The 18,810-nt window shown below is 46.7% G+C and overlaps 1 protein-coding gene across 5 annotated transcripts in view; it reads right to left on the bottom strand.

Moving 5' to 3' along the window:
* LOC135100889 (uncharacterized) overlaps positions 1-18,810 on the bottom strand; it is a 64,192-nt gene that overhangs the window by 18,032 nt on the left and 27,350 nt on the right. Inside the window, exon 6 of one of the 5 annotated variants that reach the window (XM_064004421.1) lies at positions 8,482-8,796. The exons of the other annotated variants lie outside the window; for them this stretch is intronic. The gene's annotated coding sequence lies outside the window, so the exon portion shown is untranslated. Of the gene's footprint in view, positions 1-8,481; positions 8,797-18,810 lie in introns of those variants that run through there. 5 annotated transcript variants of the gene reach the window in all.

Here is an 18,810-nt window from a genome sequence, read left to right as displayed (position 1 = left end):
GTAGCTTGCAAGGATTCGCCAACTAGTCCTCGTCACCCCTGGCCTGTAAATCAACGCTCCACGAGGCATCTCTCTCTCCGGGCTCTCCTTCCCCCCAGCCGGAACACGTGGGCTAATATACTAGGAGTCATAAATAGCAAGTAAATATTAATTACGGGGCGTCGGACTGTATTTCATCGTGACCCTGTTGAGAGGAGACGCTGATACTGCCTCTCTGGTTCCTTCTCTCTCTTTCTCTTTGTCTTTTCAGGCTCTCTCTATTCTCTACTTCCTAAGGGTACTAGCGAAGGGCGAAGTGTGTGTGTGTGTGTGTGTGTGTGTGTGTGTGTGTGTGTGTGGTGTGTGTGTGTTCTTTGTTATTAAGTTCTTCATTCTATTAGCTGCTTCTATTCTCATCCTAACACATATAAATAGTAGAATGAAAGAAGATACGTGAGGAAAATAACTACATTAGCTTGACTCATGTCTTGGATACTGAAACTAAGCAAAACACGAATTACACACACACACACACACACACACACACACACACACACACACACACTTCGCCCTTCGCTAGTAACAAGACGCAAATACTCACCACGTGCTAGTGAACCCAACCACACACACCTGCCTCTTATCAAGGGAGCCAGGCACTCAGTTCTCTTCCCGCTTAACATTTCACGTCCCCTCCATCACACACAAGCTGTTATGCCAAGGCCGCCCTATTGCACTTCACCTGTTTGGCTGAACACACACATCCCCCATCAGTTATTACTACACGCTTTCCATTTTCCTCTACTGTGCTTCCACTTACATTATACACTCAGTACTTTACAATACAGGTACTTATGTCCTCCTCACTTAAACAGTAGGAGTAGATCAAAGCAAAGACTACTGTATGCTTGTTACTTTTCATTTACACTGTTGTTGATTTTTTTTTTTTTAATACCGTAGTCAGTGTAGCGAAGTGTTTTGAAATTATATACCGTAGTGAACATCTAAGAATCCGTTGGTCTTTGAAGTTTCATGTACCTAATTATTGTAATCAACGTATAATCTTATCCCCCTCCAAATTACAACACTAACACAAACACACACACACACACACACACACACACATTTACTTCTCTGTGATTCACCAGGTACGAGCAACCCTCACGTCATGCCCAAGTCATTACCAGCTCTCCAAAATCAGGAAACGCACCGGTGAGGGAAATCCTGCCAAGTTACATAATCCTAATAACGTTTCCTGCTGGTACCACCAAGACCGCAACCTGGAGGGAGCAGACTGGTGTTATCTCTCCTGATACGACCTTATCGGTGTTATCGCGGTGGACTGGTGTTCCCTGCGTGAGTGTAAAAGTGAGTCAGCACGGCACGAGTAAATGAAGTAAATTCTTACCTCATGCTCTCTCGTCACTTCCACACGCATACCAGTAAAGAATGTGGGATGAGTATGACCAGTTAGTCTTGCTTTATTTAGGATGTGTTGGTGTATGTTAGATTAAGTGACACAGACATAACAAGTAAATTCATTCAACTTAACATAACTCATCCTAGATATAAATGTGATAGGTGACTTACAGACAGACAGCTTAACTCAACCTAATGTAACCAAACTAAATATAAGATAACTTGACGTAATTTAAACTAACCAAACCGAACCAAGCCAATACAAACCTAACCCAATCATACCTATCGTTACCTCGCCTAATTAAATCTAATCAACCCAAACCAAACCTAACCTAACGTAACCTAACTTAAATCTAGCTGGTGTGGCTGCTCTTCACGTAATCCATGCACATACAATGTCGTATGTGCTTAAGAATCAAATATAGCAAAAGCAACTAAGAATAAATGGAAAAATGTTGTTGTTGTTCCCCTCACACATCAACAAATCCCTTTATCGGAAAAAAAAATAAACAAAACAATAAAATAGCAAATCAACAAATGACACGAAGCAATAAAAAATTGGTACCTTTTATTTACCACGCAGATAGCACACAAACCCACGAATATTTATTGTAAACACAACTAACGCACCAACAATCCTTTACCTAGTCTCTCCATTTCTCACACCCTCCCTTCTATCCCCCTCCTCCTTCCTACCAATCCGTCATTCTCCCTCACCCTTCTCCCTTCCTCCTCTCATGTCCCTCCCTCACCTCTCCCACCTTTTTGCAACACCTCATTCGCTTCCAAGTAGCAAAAAAGATTGAGTTTACTCTGATAGTTCAAGGGATCAGATGGGGGCTGGCGGGTGGCACCTCAGGCAAGGGAAGAGTAACGACTAAAGGGAAGATGAAGGCATGGAAAGGGAAGGAAAAAGAGAAGGGAAGGAGAAAGAGAAATGTGAAAAAAAAATGAGGTCAAGGAGAGAGAGAGAGAGAGAGAGAGAGAGAGAGAGAGAGAGAGAGAGAGAGAGAGAGAGAGAGAGAGAGAGAGAGAGAGAGAGAGAGAGAGAGAGAGAGAGAGAATAGCTTAAATACCCGGCAGGTACTAATGAAAGCATGTAATTACTCGTCACTCTGAAATGCATACAGAGATTTTAAGGAAAATAATACAAAAAAAAAAAAAATGCACTCTATACAAAATCACAGGGAAGGGGAAAAACGAAAAGTAAAAATAAATATATCACACTGAAAAAAAGAGAGAAATAGTGAAAAAGAGAAGAGGAATACTGGATATAACAGACTATCAGAGAGAGAGAGAGAGAGAGAGAGAGAGAGAGAGAGAGAGAGAGAGAGAGAGAGAGAGAGATGGAGTGGGTATGTGTGGGAAAAGACAGACAAGAAGATAGACAGATACATTAATAGGGAGAGAGAAAGAGAGAAAGTTAAGGAGGAAGCAAACAAATATGCACAGCCCGGGAGACAGGTGTGCTTATATTTACAAGAAGGGAGAAGGAGGAATAATCTTGAAGGCAGTGACGGAAAGGAGGAAAACGAGAGAGAGAGAGAGAGAGAGAGAGAGAGAGAGAGAGAGAGAGAGAGAGAGAGAGAGAGAGAGAGAGAGAGAGAGAGAGAGAGAGAGAGAGAGAGAGAGGAAAAGTGTAAGGCAAAAAAAAAATGAAAAAGACAGAAAAAAGAAAGAATAAACTACAAGACGTAAGGAAGACAGAGGAGAAGCAGCAGTAGACGGTAAATCGGGAAGGAAGGAAGGAAGGAAGGAAGCAGGGCAGTGAGAGAGAGAGAGACAGGGGAGTACCAGGAGCAGCAGGGGAGGCGGCAGCAACAGCAACAGCAGCAGCAACAGCAGCGGTACAACAGTGAGTGATGGATGAAGCTCCGCCACTACCCTCGCCAATCAATAAATCCTTCATCCTCTTATTACACGGAATAAACAACCTCGGCGGGCCGCGCTGACAGTGACGAATGCTTCATAATTATCCAGTAAATTGCGGTAAGTATAGAGCAGCAAATAATAAGCCGGACGAAACTGGGCTAAACACGACGAGGTGATTCAGCATCGAGGTGTTAAAAATTCTCTCGGCTACTTTCCTGCCATAAATTGACCGCGGCACCTGATCCTAATGTTTTCCTCGGCATAATTAATGGAAGAGTTATGGGGCGGGGTGTGGCGGCCGCTCAAACACACCCGAGAAACACATTATCCTTTGCATAGTATACCCGATGAGTGTAGGTAGAGTGAGAGAAGACTAGACCCTGATCTTTCTTGCCCACGAGACTACAACCTGTTTCTTGGTCGACGCTCTCTTAAAAGAAAAGTATGAAAAATGGCTCGGGGTGTAAAGCTTAATACTCACACCATGACCGCGGCAACAGATCGGTTTTCTTTTACAAATTTATTTTTGGTTCAGTGTATAAGCCTGCTTCTTGGGGACGATACACAGAGTTCAGAGGAGGTAACCCGACTGACTGGCTGGGGTTATTTGCGGGTCGTCTCGTCATCGACATTAAAGACAGTCTCCTCATTCTCTCGCCTGACAGCCCACATCTGACAGGGCAAAGTGATGAGTCTATCCATAGGTAAACTCAGTGATGACCTCTTTCTCTCTCTCTCTCTCTCTCTCTCTCTCTCTCTCTCTCTCTCTCTCTCTCTCTCTCTCTCTCTCTCTCTCTCTCTCTCTCTCTCTCTACTGCCGATACTCAAACTGCTGGAGTAAGGATGGGAGGCCAAGACAGACGCTGCTGTTCCTCGTTGTACAGTACTACGTTCAAACATTAAGGTCTTCAAAGGAACACCTGATAACTAGCCAACCAACCAGTGAGGAGGCAAACTACCAACTCCACTTAATAACTTCATAATCTTACATAATTACGGGGATGTAAGTATGACGCGAAGGTTAATTAGTGGAGTTTGACGTAAGTTTATGCGCTCATAAGAGGCGTTAGATTCAGTTTAGAAATTCCCTTTATTGTGAGGTGGCGGATCTTTAATTCAGCGATCCTCTCTTTTTTCTTTTTTTTTTTTCTGGCGCCGCTGCTGCACAATTCAGTGAGAGGCTCAGCATGGAGAGACGGCGTATTATGAAGATTCTTACGTTGCTTCTCTGTAATCGCGCTAGTCGACGAATTACTAACAAAAACTCATGATTAACGCTTTACACAAGGACGTTAAGTTGGTATACATTAAGTGGATCTCTTAATTGTGATGTGAATAGATGTCAAATGAACGTAATTCCACTCGGGCATAAACAAACCCACTATCGCTTTGCAGAAGGTAGTGTTGGCTCAGTATTCATTTGTAACTGAGACTATTCGTTCAGTGCATGGTTTAATTTTCAAAGGCCACTTTCCTGTTGTGCAATCTTACATGCTAATCCTCGAATTATGACCTGGTAAACATTTATCGCTTGTTACGTATTTGTTGCTGTACTGTAATATGTTTCTTGTGTGTGTGTGTGTGTGTGTGTGTGTGTGTGTGTGTGTGTGTGTGTGTGTGTGTGAGTCCTTTCGTTCGTAAAAGAAACAACAATAACAGTTCAAACACAAAACTTGTCCTCTGCCAAACGTGTCGCACATTTTCCCAGACACACCTTCTCCATTTACGAGAAGCTTCTCGTACTACCTCCTTTCCTTCTTTTATCTTTCACCTCAACTTTTAACATTTAATTTGTCCCCTTCAGCGCGACACAAGATAACACTCACTCAATTAAAACATTCCCGGGTGAGTCACAGGACGGTGCCTCGTGATATCTTGGCATCACGTCCCCCTCACAAGTTTGTACGTCAAGCACTTGTATCACAGAGACGCGGAGTGAAGAGAGGAAGAGGAGTGGCGGAGATGCCTGGAGGGGGACGCGAGGCAGGCAGAGTTAAATCCGACTGGGTAGGGAAGGCAAGACAAGACAGGGGAGTGAAAGGTAAGACGGCAGTGTAAGTGATTCCTATCTCCATTCCCTCCCAGAAAATAGGTGTGACTCCCATCCATCACGCCCTCCTGTGTAGGAAAGGCAAGGGAGGACAAGGGAAAAAACGAGCCAGGTTCCTATCTCTCTGCCTCTTGAAATAGGCGTAATTCTCATTCGGTATGAGTATCAGAGCGGGCAGGGAGGAGCGAGGCCAACAGCGGGACATCGTTTGTATCTCGATTCCTCGAAGAAAAGGTGTAATTGTCATTCAGGTCCTGAGGTCAGCGTAGCCGGGGCGCCTCACGAATGCTGTCCCGACTGAAACCTGAGACAGCCTCGGTGCGCCTCCCGCTGCCTCCTCCAGCCGGCCACGCCCCCCGAGTCACCTAGCTCCGGGGCGTAACAGCCGGCATTACCAAGGGCCTCAGCTTTTATTTTGTACTTACACGCTGGAGTGCGGGAGGAGGGGACGTGGTCGGTGCGATACTGTCACATTAGCGGCTGTGCCCGGCCCGCGATAGCACCCCACCGCCGGGACCTGTTCGATGATATCATAATTATTAACTGCCAGAGGAGACTGCCACCGTGTTGTGCAGAGGGTCATATTCATTAGGGGAGATGAGGCGATAGAGACCTTCACCCACGGCGCGCTGGCGAGGTATTGGCCGCCCGCACCCGAGCACTCAAAAGACGGACGGACAGACGCAATCAAGCCTCCAGACGCCCCCGTGAGGTCCGCGCCGCGAACGTCTTTATCGTGTCCAAATAGCAAAGTGTGTGTGTGTGTGTGTGTGTGTGTGTGTGTGTGTGTGTGTGTGTGGGTGTGTTTAGGGAAGTTTCAAATCACGTGTGGGGGCGGAGACTGGGTGAATTACTGCAAATTTTGTATATAAACGAATACTTTTGGTAATAAGAATATAGAATTAATTGACTTCGATTATTATTTCTTTGTGGATGCGTAATGAGTGAACGTATGCCAGTTTATGCTTTATTATTTTAATTTCTTATTCCAGAAATTTATAGGCGATCTTATTAGCGTACCCACGCAGACTCTAAAGGCAAAACAAAAATTATAGTCTATAGAAAATTTATCTACATTACATTTCAAATACCCTCAAGATACTTTACTTGTTATGGCGTCTTACAAAACTTTAAAAGCTTGTAACACTCTCTCTCTCTCTCTCTCTCTCTCTCTCTCTCTCTCTCTCTCTCTCTCTCTCTCTCTCTCTCTCTCTCTCTCTCTCTTTCTCGTCCCTTCTCACACAACCAATAAGTAACACCACACACACTAATTTACGCATCTCCCAGCATCACATAAATAGAGGCAAACACCAGGCATCATACAGCACCGGAGTTAGGGCTGCCTGATGGACTCCTTCTCAGCTAATGGTACAGAGGCGCTCATGGGGGAACCAGACATTACACCTGCCTTTCATTTCCTCACCTACTAGGAGAGGGTACGGGGAGAGGATAAGGGGCAGGGGTAAGAAAGGATTCTATTCATTTGTCTAATTATATTTTTCCCCTTATTTTTATGTGGTCATAGAGAAGGATGTTTGAAAGAAGAAGAAAAGGAGGGGGAAAGGGAAGAAGGAAAGAAGAAGGGGAGGAAGGAAAGGAGGAAGGAATGGAAGGAAAGATGACAGGAAGAAAGGAAAGTCGTAAAGAAGAAGGGAAAAATGGAAGGAAAGAAGGAAGTAAGGGAGGAAGGAAGGAGGGAAAAACGGAAGTCTCTCTCTCTCTCTCTCTCTCTCTCTCTCTCTCTCTCTCTCTCTCTCTCTCTCTCTCTCTCTCTCTCTCTCTCTCTCTCTCTCTCTCTCTCTCTCTCTCTCTCTCTCTCTCTCTCTCTCTGTATTCAAATGGGAAACAACAAGACAAGACTGAAGGGAATAACAAGCGCACGAAACCTCAAATTTGCATCAATATCTTTCGCTACTTTCTGACTTAGTAGCAGGAGATGGATCAAAGTGCTATTTTTGACAAGCCAATATGGAGAGTGAAAGCCACACCACACCACCACTACGCCACCAGCATCCCTCGTATCTAGCACGTATCTCTCATCCTTGGCTGGGAGACGCGAAAGTTTAGGGGAGGAACGTCAATCAGGGCTGCTTTCTTTAGTTATCCCGCTGAGCTCAAATTACTACAATGCTCCATAGAAGAAAACGGGTTTGTCGACGAGCTGCGGGGGACGAGAGGAAACGCCCTCAGGACGCGCACCTGCTTCTGCTACTTGTGTGTGTACTCTAGGTTAAGTTGTGGGTGATGAAAGACAGTACTTCTTCCACTTCTACCGCTAATGTTACCGTCACTGTCACAAATACAGATAATTAAAAGAAAAACTGAGTTGCGAGTATTATCACTTAAAAAAGGGAGGAAAGTTAGTAAAATTTAGTATTTCTTCGACTGCTTAGCCACTATAGGAGAGGAAGAAGAGGTAGTGAAGGTGGAGGAGGAGGAGGAGAAAGCTGTCTAAATAGCGGTCACATGTAATTCCCTTCTTTTGTTGTTTATTTCTTATAAGCGTTCCTTTTCATAGCCCTTCTCCGCGACACACACACACACACACACACACACACACACACACACACACACACAGCTCTCCCTCCTAACCATTCTTCTTCTCCCTTCCATCTCCTCCTCCTCCTCCTCCTCCTCCTCCTCCTGACCCGCCTCACCTGTCAGCCTCACCACCCCATTAATTACAGGTCGGGGAAACTGTCACCTCGCTAAACACAGACCCCACAAAAAAGACCAAGAATTCTAGCCGAGATTTCACGCCTTTGTACTTCTACATTTTTTTTTTAATCTCCCTTCTCTTTTGCACCTTCCCTTCCTTTCTTCCTTGAATTCTTTGCATACCTTCCTTACTACACTTACCTTCACTATAACACACCCATGAAAACATAAACACATGAAAGAACCAGGGAAAAGGACAGTTAAGTATTGAAATCAAGGGATACTAAAATAAATTCACCAAAAAGAACTCAATAGCAAGTAAAAAAATTAATAAGTCACTACTCTTCACTATAACACACCTACGAAAACACAAACAAATGAACGTATAAAGGAAAACGAGAATTGAGCGTTTATATCAAGGAAGACTATACTATATTTACCCACAATAAAAAAAAAAAAAATGGCAAATAACTAGTGAAAAAAAAAAACGTCACGTCCCTTCATTATTACACACCTAGGAGAGCATAAACACGAGTCACACATTTAAATCAAGAAGTGATGTACAATAATCACACACACACACACAAAAAAAAAAAAAAAAATAAATAAATAAATAACGCGAACAACTACCAAGAAAGTTAAAAAGTAGCTCAGATCCGTTTTCTGCTAGTTAATCTGCCCCACTCCTTTGTCACGCTCATAATGTTAAGACCTCGCCGGGGAATGACAACGGTGTTTGTTGACGTTAAACATGTGAGGTGTTTCTTCTGCAGCCACCGAGGTTGTTACCTTTCCCGCCTCCGCCGCTCTCACCTGGGCACCTGTCACGTGAGCAAACAGAGTATAGGCAGGGATGGGAGAAAAAGGTGAGAGAGAGAGAGAGAGAGAGAGAGAGAGAGAGAGAGAGAGAGAGAGAGAGAGAGAGAGAGAGAGAGAGAGAGAGAGAGAGAGAGAGAGAGAGAGCATCAATATGAATATAAATGAGGATACATCAATAGGAGACGAGGAAAGCGAGAGGAACATAAATAAACACAAACGATGAGCAAATGACAGCATCTTTTAGTCTTTCAGAAACATTTTTTTTATGAGCTAAAAGCGTTAATCTATTAGAGAGAGAGAGAGAGAGAGAGAGAGAGAGAGAGAGAGAGAGAGAGAGAGAGAGAGAGAGAGAGAGAGAGAGAGAGAGAGAGAGAGAAATATATACTGGGCAGATAGAAAGGTTTGCTCTCTACGTAGAAGGGAAAGGACAAAAGAAGTAGCAGAAGGAAAGGAAGATATGGACGAGGATCAAGGTAGCGAGGGAAGAGCCACTAAGTTACAGGGGTGACGAGGGATACGGATGGGGAGCGAGAGAGAAAGTGATACCTCGGTCTTGCACTATCAATACGCGTCAGGGGAGGGTGCAAAAAATACCCTACATAGCTCATAAAAAAAAACAAAAAAACAAAAGATAATGATGGGAGTAGGAAGAGGAAAGGAGACGGTGGAGTGGGAGAAGAAAGGAGGAGACATGCCGTTGCTAGCTATTCGCTTCCACGTCACTCCCGACATCTCAATCCCAGGAGCAGGGCGGGAGTCAGGAACCGCCCGGACCTCGAGGAACGCTAATAAACAGCGATCGATCAATTCCCAGCGTGTCTCCCTCCCGCTCAGCATTGATATTCCCCGCCGCTGCTCGCACTGCCGCATAAAAACTGGCCTCGCCCTCAGCCTTGTCGCGTGGAGGTTACCGGGGATACTGCGACCCCAAGAAGCTGTCACCCACTATTGTAATGCTTGTATCTGTCCACCTCACTCAGCTCGACTCTTTTCCTTTGAGCCTCCAGTCTCGTGACCTTGCATGCCTTGCCCTCAGCCTCCCCGCGTGGAGGTTACCGGGGATACTGCGACCCTGAGATGCTGTCACCCACTATTGTAATGTTTGTATCTGTCCACCTCACTCTGCACGACTCTTCTCCTTCCAGTCTCCAGTCTTGTGACCTTTCCATGCCCCTAATGACCTCGTTTTCTTGTCTTCTTCAGTCTTTTCTTCATCCTTTTTCTCCTTTTTTCTCGAATACTCATCCACTTCCACGATAGTTTGTCTTCATCACTGCCCGTTTCATTCTTCTTCTCGTCCACCTTTTCCTCATCCTCATCTCGCACATCCTCATGACTCTAATCCACTGTTGCAAGATCCATCTCACCATTACATCCCTTCCACGTGCAGGGACTAGCAAGATATAGCAAGGTTTACGTAGCTAGCGGCGTGCACGTGTCGGTACTTAACTCAAATGGTAGTGAACATGGTATTCACACTACACGAACCAACAACCACTCCTGCCTAACATCCCAGCTCCACCCAGCACTTCCTGCCGCCCCCACCACCACTACCACACCACTACCCTATCGAACACTAAACCAATCCCCGCCTCTCCATTAACCACCACCCCACGCCCTCGCCTCGCCAAGCACCTCCCATCACTCGCCGCGCCAGACCCACCACTGCCCAAGATCCCAGACAGACTTCGAGCCCCGTCGCGTCTCAGGTCAAGTGGTATCGCGCCTCTATACAAGGACAGGCAAGCGATTCACCATAAAGCAGCCTTGATAGCAACCCTCGCAGCACTCTCCCAGCCATGTCCAAGCCGCACCCGCATACTGCTCCTCTGTTCCTCCTCTCTTCCTCCTCTTTCTCCTTCTCTTGCTGCTAAGCCGCACCAAATTAAAAAAAGGAGAAGCATCAGCGGACTTGCTGGCCCTTACGAAGGTATATGTGGTAAGCTACAGTGTTTTAAGTAAGGTAATAGATGGAGGATAACAAAGGCGAAGGTTTCTCACCATCACTACTACAATCCTTAATACTCCAATTCTATCACTGTTTCTTCACTTAAAAAAAAAAAAAACAGGTAATTTCGTTACCTGTTTATCTTATGTAATCTTAAGTCTCTCCACTCTGAAGATAATTACAGTAAACATATTTTACTGTTCTTTACACTAGTGCAAGTCTGCGAGTCGTCAGTGTAGCAGAAAGCTTCATATTTTTATGCAAGTTACGCAATTAAGAGAAACGCGACAGGTAACCGTGAACACCACTTCCCTTCCTCCTTCCCCCACTCTCTCTCTCTCTCTCTCTCTCTCTCTCTCTCTCTCTCTCTCTCTCTCTCTCTCTCTCTCTCTCTCTCTCTTTCAGGCCAGCAAATGAGCAAACAAGCACGTTAGCTAAGAACATTAATTTGTTCTCTGAAGAAACCCTGAAGCCGGGACTCTCTCTCTCTCTCTCTCTCTCTCTCTCTCTCTCTCTCTCTCTCTCTCTCTCTCTCTCTCTCTCTCTCATACACACACACTTAAAAGTAAATTCTTTCTGCGTCAAGGGCTAACTAAGCATAACTTCTCTTCCTCTTCTTAGTTAAGGCCTTCATGTTAAAATTTCTATTTTTTTTTATTATAAGGAATGGGAAGAAAATATGATGAAGTAGAGAAAGAATTACAGGAATATGGGAGAAAAAGAAGGACAACAACGAGGAACATAAGAAGAGAAGGAAAACAATGAAGAAAAGGAAATCAAAGGAAAGGAAAAAGGAGGAGAAGAAGAAGGAGAAGGAGAAAGAAGAAAACAAAAACAACTAAAAAGACGAGAAAAATAAGGAGAACGAAAACAGCTGATGACTACTGGTAACAAAAGGAGAAGAGAGAAAGGAGAAAATACACAACTAATAAGAGAAAGAGGAAAAGAAGAAGGGAGAACGAGAAAGACGAAAACTATGAGAAACAGGAGAAGGGCAAGAGAGGAGGAAAAAGAGAAAAGCAACAAGAAGAGGAGGAAGAGGAGAAAAATAATCAATGAATATGAAAAGAAGAAAAAAGGGAAGACTGGAGAAGAAGGAAGAGAATAAACAATAACGACAATCAAGAACACGAGGAAACGGAGAAGGAGATGGAGAACAACCACCAATAACTATGGAAAAAGTACTAAGAGAAACAAAAGGAGAATATGAAGAAAGAAATCGGCGCCGGAGGAGGAAGAGAAGGTCGAGGCGGTGACGGTGGCGGTGGCGGAGGGAGAGAGAGGGAGAAAGAAAGAATCGAACACAAGTAGACCTCATCAGAATCGCAGTTGTTTTTAATTAGCCCCTTGACTGGTGGCATTCGATCACCTGCGGCCAATTACTCTTGTCCGCTTGTGTTACCTGATCGTAAGGGACCGATCGCCATTCATCCTCACTCCAGTGTCTTAATTATTTCCAGTCATTATCGACCACCATCCCTTCTCGTGACCCGCATACGCAATTAGGCCAAGCAGAGGAGAGGTAGTGGTGGTAGTGGTGAAGGTTGTGGTGGTGGTGGTGTCGGTGAAATACAAAGGAATACAAAGGAAGTCCAAACGGCAACAAACCCTGAGGTCCCTACTGAGGCTGTTTGGGTAACTATTGTGTGCTATTAGGGAGAGAAACTAGATAGTAAAGAAGAAAAGGGAGGAGGAGGAGGAGGAGGAGGAGGAGGAGGAGGAGGAGGAGGAGGAGGAGGAGGAGAAGAGAGAGAAGTAGTGGAGTGGAGTAGAGGGCGTAAGTGGAAAAAGAAAGGAGAAAAAGGAGTGAGGGGAGGAGAAAGATAAAAACAAAGCAGAAGGTAAGCAGGAGGAGTTGAGAAGATAAGGGAGAGAAAAGAGTGAGAGTAAATAGATGAGGGGACGAAAAGGTAAAGAGGGTGAGAGGAAAAGCAAAGTGGAATAGATGGAAGGAAAGAGAAGCAGCTGTGTGTGTAAGATAATACTGGACATGAAACTTCTTTATCAAACCTTACTAGAGAGAGAGAGAGAGAGAGAGAGAGAGAGAGAGAGAGAGAGAGAGAGAGAGAGAGAGAGAGAGAGAGAGAGAGAGAGAGAGAGAGAGAGAGAGAGAGAGAGAGAGAGAGAGAGAGAGACGCAAATGGAGTCAATATACTCAACTGAAACCTGAAACCCAATAACAAACAGACACCCAAACAGTGCGGACGAGCGACACAGGGAGAGAGAGAGAGAGAGACAGAGACGGGCGGAAGAGCGAACACACGGAAAGAGAGAGACAGAGGAACCAAGACGGAGACAAAGACAAATCCAGACAGGCAGGGAGGCGATGCAAGACCAACCATTTAAGACAAAAAAAAAGGATTGTGGTTTCAAAGTTCACCTTACACAATGTCCCTTCACCTGTCTTGTCTCGCACCTGTTGGCTGTCCATCACGCAGCGCCTGCCACCACCTTGCCTTTTCGAGGGCCCCACATTCACCATCCCTGATTTCTTGACCACGCCTTTCTTTCCCCGCTAGTTTGTCCTTATGCGTCGTGGTTTAGTTTGCCCTGACCCTATATAGCTCCTTCAACAATTCTCTTACCTACCTACCTATCTACACATACACACACACACACACACACACACACACACACACATTAGCAACATGTTCCAATTCACATTCTCTCACCACTACTAATTTCGTGTTTTTTTCTTCATCCTCACAAATTATTACACATATCTCTCACACCCTTCATCTTAACCAACTACCATATCCAAAAAATGTACGAAAAAAGTGGAAAAAAGATCTCAAAAGCTGCAATTTCCGGTGTTATTTCTTCTTTAGCTTTTCTCCCTTCTTCTCAGCCTGCTCTTCGCTACTTATCTATACTAAGCCTGTTCTTCATTTCTTATCTCTACATATCCTCTCGTACCTTTCCTCATAATCCGCTACCATATCCATAAAAAAAAAAAAAAAACGAAAAAAAAAACTACAAAACTCCCAACTTTCACAAACATTACTCTTTTTTAAGCTTGTCTCCTTTCCTCTTCACCTCCTACTGTATCCACAAACACTCCCCAAAAAGCAGTGGAAAAGCTTCTAATTCCTACTATCCTTCCTGCATCTTTAGTATTACTCCCCTCCTTAGTTCTCCTGGCTCTCCTTCGGTATTCCTCCCACAGTCTTAGCCTCGCAACCTTTCACAGTAGCGCCTCCTTCCACTCTGACCCTCGCCGTCCCTTTACAGCGATGGCGTGAGGGCTTGCGGCAGGCGAGCATCGATAACAGAGAGGCGAATCAGGGAGGGGCGGACGGCAATACCAACAGCCACCCTCGGGACACCATTTATGCGGTGACCGGCCGCTTATGACGCTCAAGAGGAGATTCAGGCAAATGGTAGAGTGATGGTGTACGTCACTCCCTTTTGTGGAGCTCATTCTCGTGTCTGTTGTTCTCCTCGTGGCCTCTCGTTCCCTGCGTCTTCCATTTTCTGGTTATTATCGTCCTCGTTTTCTTTCGTTTGGTTGGTCCGTTAGTTGGTTGGTCACTTAATCACTCAGTCACGCGTTGGTTTGGACAGGAAATGTTTGAGTGTTGCATGTAGACGTTGGGATAGTTCTTAATAGAGTGTTTTTGTTGATTTTTTCTTAGGCAGAAGTTTGCGAGTAACTCTCTTACACACACACACACACACACACACACACACACACACACACACACACACACACACACACACACACACACACACACACAGCGGGCGTCGCGTGTACAAGTCACTAATGTATCGTCGCCGAAAAAGAGAAACAATGACCAGTTCTCCTTTTGTGGCGCACATCAACACCTCAGAGTCACTCCTGCCCCTCCCCCGTGGTGGTGGTGGTGGTGGTGGCGGCGGCGGTTGTGGTGGGTAAAGCTTAAACGTGTGTGTGTGTGTGTGTGTGTGTGTGTGTGTGTGTGTGTGTGTGTGTAGTTAGTACGCACACACGCAAGCGAAGATTCACACCTTACCAGCAAGGTATGCGTGCAATTTCAGACATGGAAGTCCTCAGGTCTCTCTCTCTCTCTCTCTCTCTCTCTCTCTCTCTCTCTCTCTCTCTCTCTCTCTCTCTCTCTCTCTCTCTCTCTCTCTCTCTCTCTCTCTGTTTCCCTCATTTGCATCGCCTGGGTCTCTCCCTCCCCGCTGCGGTGACAAGAAAAAAATGACAACACACTCCAAATCGCGCCTCACCCGCGGCGGAAAACGAGCAAGCGACTCTCCTCTTGAAAATAACCAAAGAAAAATACTTCTCAAAAAAACGCAGCCACTTCCCAGCGCCGGCGGGAGGAGCGCAGCCTTCCTTCGCACCTCAACTTCCTTCCCAAGCTCCGTCATCGTTTGAACTTAACGCCGCCGAACGACACGCGAGGCCACACGTTCCTCAATACGTTTTCTTCCTTTTGTGTTTCTCATCATCACGAACAAGTCGAGCTTTGGGAGAACAGGTGGCTTAAACGTATGCCTCCTCTCGCCTTATCGTCCTCCTCCACTTCCCCCTCCTCTTCCTGATCCTCTCTCTCACCTCCGCCTTTTCTTATACCACCATCTCCACCTCCTCCTCGTACGTTTCGGAATTAATGGCCCTCTTCTCTTCAGAGCCATTATGTCATTCTCGTAATTACCTCATTTAGGCGGACACTTGACCCCTGACCCGAGGCACACCTGGGTAGCACGGGAGGGGAATAGATTACCTCAGCGACCCAAGGCTGCTCAAGCAACACCTGTGAGGAAGTTACCTTCACACCCCCGGCACACGCAGCCCCACATACCTTACTCCCTTACCTTCCTTTCCTCACAGCCTGCTACAGTGATGCTTACATATTTCTCTTTACCTTCTTACTTTCCAACCTTCTTTTCTTTCTTTCTTACTTCACACTCCTGTCAAACCTACATTTCTCACTTCCCTTCTTTCACTCCTTTCTTCCTTTCCCCATGCATCTGACTCACTAATACTTACATACCTCCCTATTTATCTTCCTTTCTTTCTTCCTTCCTTTCTTCACACTCACCTGACACATGCAGCCACACATACCTTCCTCCTTACCGCCTTTCCTTCCTCCCTTTCTTTCTTCCTTTCCTCTCTCACCTGTCACACTGATACTCACACACCTCTCTCCCTTAACCCCCCAGTCTCATATCTGTCTTCACATACCTACCTGACTTGAATATCAATCACTGCTTCTAACACCTGTGCTTGCTGTACTTCCTAATAAACCATTATATTCTTTCCTCACTCGCGTCGGAATGTGTAAGAATGTTGCCTGAATCTCTTCCTTAATTCCTCCTTCACACCTGTCCTAAGAAAACCTGTTTCCTTGCAATTAACACCTGTCCGGTCATTGTCATTCCCTCATCCTGACTTCCGACTAACCTTTTTAACATTTCCCTACCCAAAACAAGTCAGAAAGAAGTCTACCTAAATCTCTCTCTTAATTCCTGCCTCACACCTGTCTCCATTTAGTTGTCTTGAACCTGTTCCATTACCACTACCTTAAGCTGACTTCCTGTAACTCAACCCTTGTATTTTCGCGTTCCTTTTAACACCTCCCTTACCTTTTTTTGCTTGCGTCTTGGCCTGCGTGCGGTGTTTGGCCATGAGTTACGGTGTTGGTGGGGCGGGTCGTGGTGGTAGTGGCTGATTGCCCTATACTTGTACACATCCGCCTTACCGCCTCCTCACTCCCTCTGTATAGACTGTTATCAGCCTCCAGTGACACGCGACATCCTGGTTACCGATGCGTCAGTCAGTCAATCATTTCCTCTCTCTCTCTCTCTCTCTCTCTCTCTCTCTCTCTCTCTCTCTTGCATGAGCCCTTCCCTGTGTCTTTATTTAGGATGGAAGAATCTGTTTCGATGCTTACTTTCTGCCACCGAAAAGAGATACAAGATTAAGCTTCCAAGTCAAAGTATTCACTCCCTTCCTGGACTCGAGGGAAAGGGGTAGGCGAAGGAAGCAGAGAGGGGAAGGGGGGCAGGGTGTGTGCAGGGCTAGGCCGCTGTACAACATGGTTTCGTCTAAGGTAAAAACGACAAATAAGGTTATCTGATCATTCACAGCCTAGGGTGGAGGGAGGCGGCGTGGAGGAAGGTAAGGGAGAGTGGAGATTCGTGTTTTGGCGGCAGGGACTGGGACGTGCGAGAAATAGGCTACACTAACAGGCTGCGTTCACACATCACATGTCCTCCTCGCCTCTGCTGGATCTCCTGGGACCTGCTGCTGCTGCTCCTCCTCCTCTTCCTCCTCCTCCTTCTGCCAGTCCTTTTTCTCCTTCTTCTGCTCCTCCTCCTCCTCCTCCTCCTCCTCCTCTTCCTATTTTTTCTTCTGTTAATCGCCTCGTCCTCAACCTATTACTCATTTGTGTCGTCCTCTTCATCTCTGTTCTTATTGCCGCTCATTTTCTCACTCACCTCTTCAAGCCTCACGTGGGCTTCGTACCTCGCGGCCTCCTACAGGGTGGTGGGAGTGGCGCGTCCCTCCGATACTATTAACATTTCCCTTCTCGGCCATTAAGGATTTGCCACCGCATGAAGTGACCAACACCCTCGCCACCATCGCCCCGCAGCCTGACACCGTGATCCCCCGGGCCTTTCAAGGAGGTGTGGCGGCGCCCTGGCTGTGATGGAGGCGGTAATGGTCCCCGCGGAGGCTGGGCTGCCGTGTGGGGTGTCAGGCGCGAGTAACACAGGAGGGCTAATCTAGTTCTCACAATTATACCTCCCACAGCAGAACGATTCTCGGCTCCCAGACACACGCCCGCGGCATCCTCCTCGCCATACGGGGACGCAAGGGACAGCAGCAGCTACTTAATACATAAATAAAGTGATAGCGACGCGAGTCCAGCAGGAACACGTATGGTGTCCCCTCTGCGAAAGGTTGTGACGGTGAGACGCACGCCGATAGCCGCCGCGCCCCTTGCCCTTATGGCAGGCACACTTGAGTCATTCACGTCCTAAGAGGGCACGAAACACAGACACGTCATCCCTCCTTATGCCGACCCAGGATGACCATCGAGCCCTGCCACTCAGTGGCCGACCACCGCGACCTGCCTCGCTGCTAGAGAAGTTCGCGCCGAGTGACGCCAATAACACGGAGCCCCACGCCCTGCAGTTTTACTTTATACACACTACAGTATGTTAGTCTGTATTCTAATGAGTTACCATCCTCCTCGCCATAATAGTGTCATCTGTCAGAAATGTTTCCCACAGCCGGTCACGCCAGCCACGCGGAAAACGAGAGCCTGCCTACCTCTGGTCTACACTTTTGCTGCTATCATTCCGACAACAGGCAACACGCCCACGAGAGGCGGTGCCCGGACGCCAGGTGACGGCGTGTCAGCAAGGCAGTGTGATTACGTCCTTCCGCCGCCACGGTCACGCCAACACCTTGCACCTGCGGCATGGCTGCGGGCCAGCTGGGGAAGTATTTCTACTGACAAATTGCTTTTGTTTTCTCTAAAGCTTCGAGCGCCGTGCTGCAGTGATCTGGTGACCGCCTGGGGAAACACCTGCAGCCTAATCCGACCCTTCGAACGTCGACTTTTTTCCGATTCTTCTGCACAAACAAAAATACACGGAGCATTTGTCAAAACTTGTTTTGCCTCAGACTTTTCACATGAGCTAATCAGGTGGAAGAAAGCAAGTGGGTGACCCCTGACCCCATCATCCACTCCGAACAACAGCACTGTCCCTTACCGTCCCCGTCCTGCACGTCTCCACGCCCCTCCCTGGCCCCTGCCAGCAAAAGCCTCACCCACGCCACCTGTCACCCACCATCACTCTCCTCAGCCCCTGATGCCAGGCAGTCCGGAGTGAGGTCATTGTTAGGCCAGCGTCTCTCTCCCGTCACCCGGACTATCCATCAGGAGACCATTAGTCTGTCAGCCCGAGGTCGTGAGGCGCAGGGGACGCCGTCACCGCCACCAGGTCCCGACGCGGTAATCTGTTCGTGTTTGGCGATAACAGAGGGCCAGATGGGCACTGCTCGTGACCCGCTGCATGCAAAGGACCGGCAGCATCAGATAGTTGCGGCTGACTTGGCTCTATATTC

The sequence above is a fragment of the Scylla paramamosain genome, chromosome 5 (genome assembly GCF_035594125.1).
Source record: "Scylla paramamosain isolate STU-SP2022 chromosome 5, ASM3559412v1, whole genome shotgun sequence".
In the NCBI taxonomy this organism is placed as follows: Eukaryota; Metazoa; Arthropoda; class Malacostraca; order Decapoda; family Portunidae; genus Scylla; species Scylla paramamosain.
Note: the sequence above shows the minus strand (reverse complement) of the source record. Positions and strands in the feature narration are given on the sequence as shown.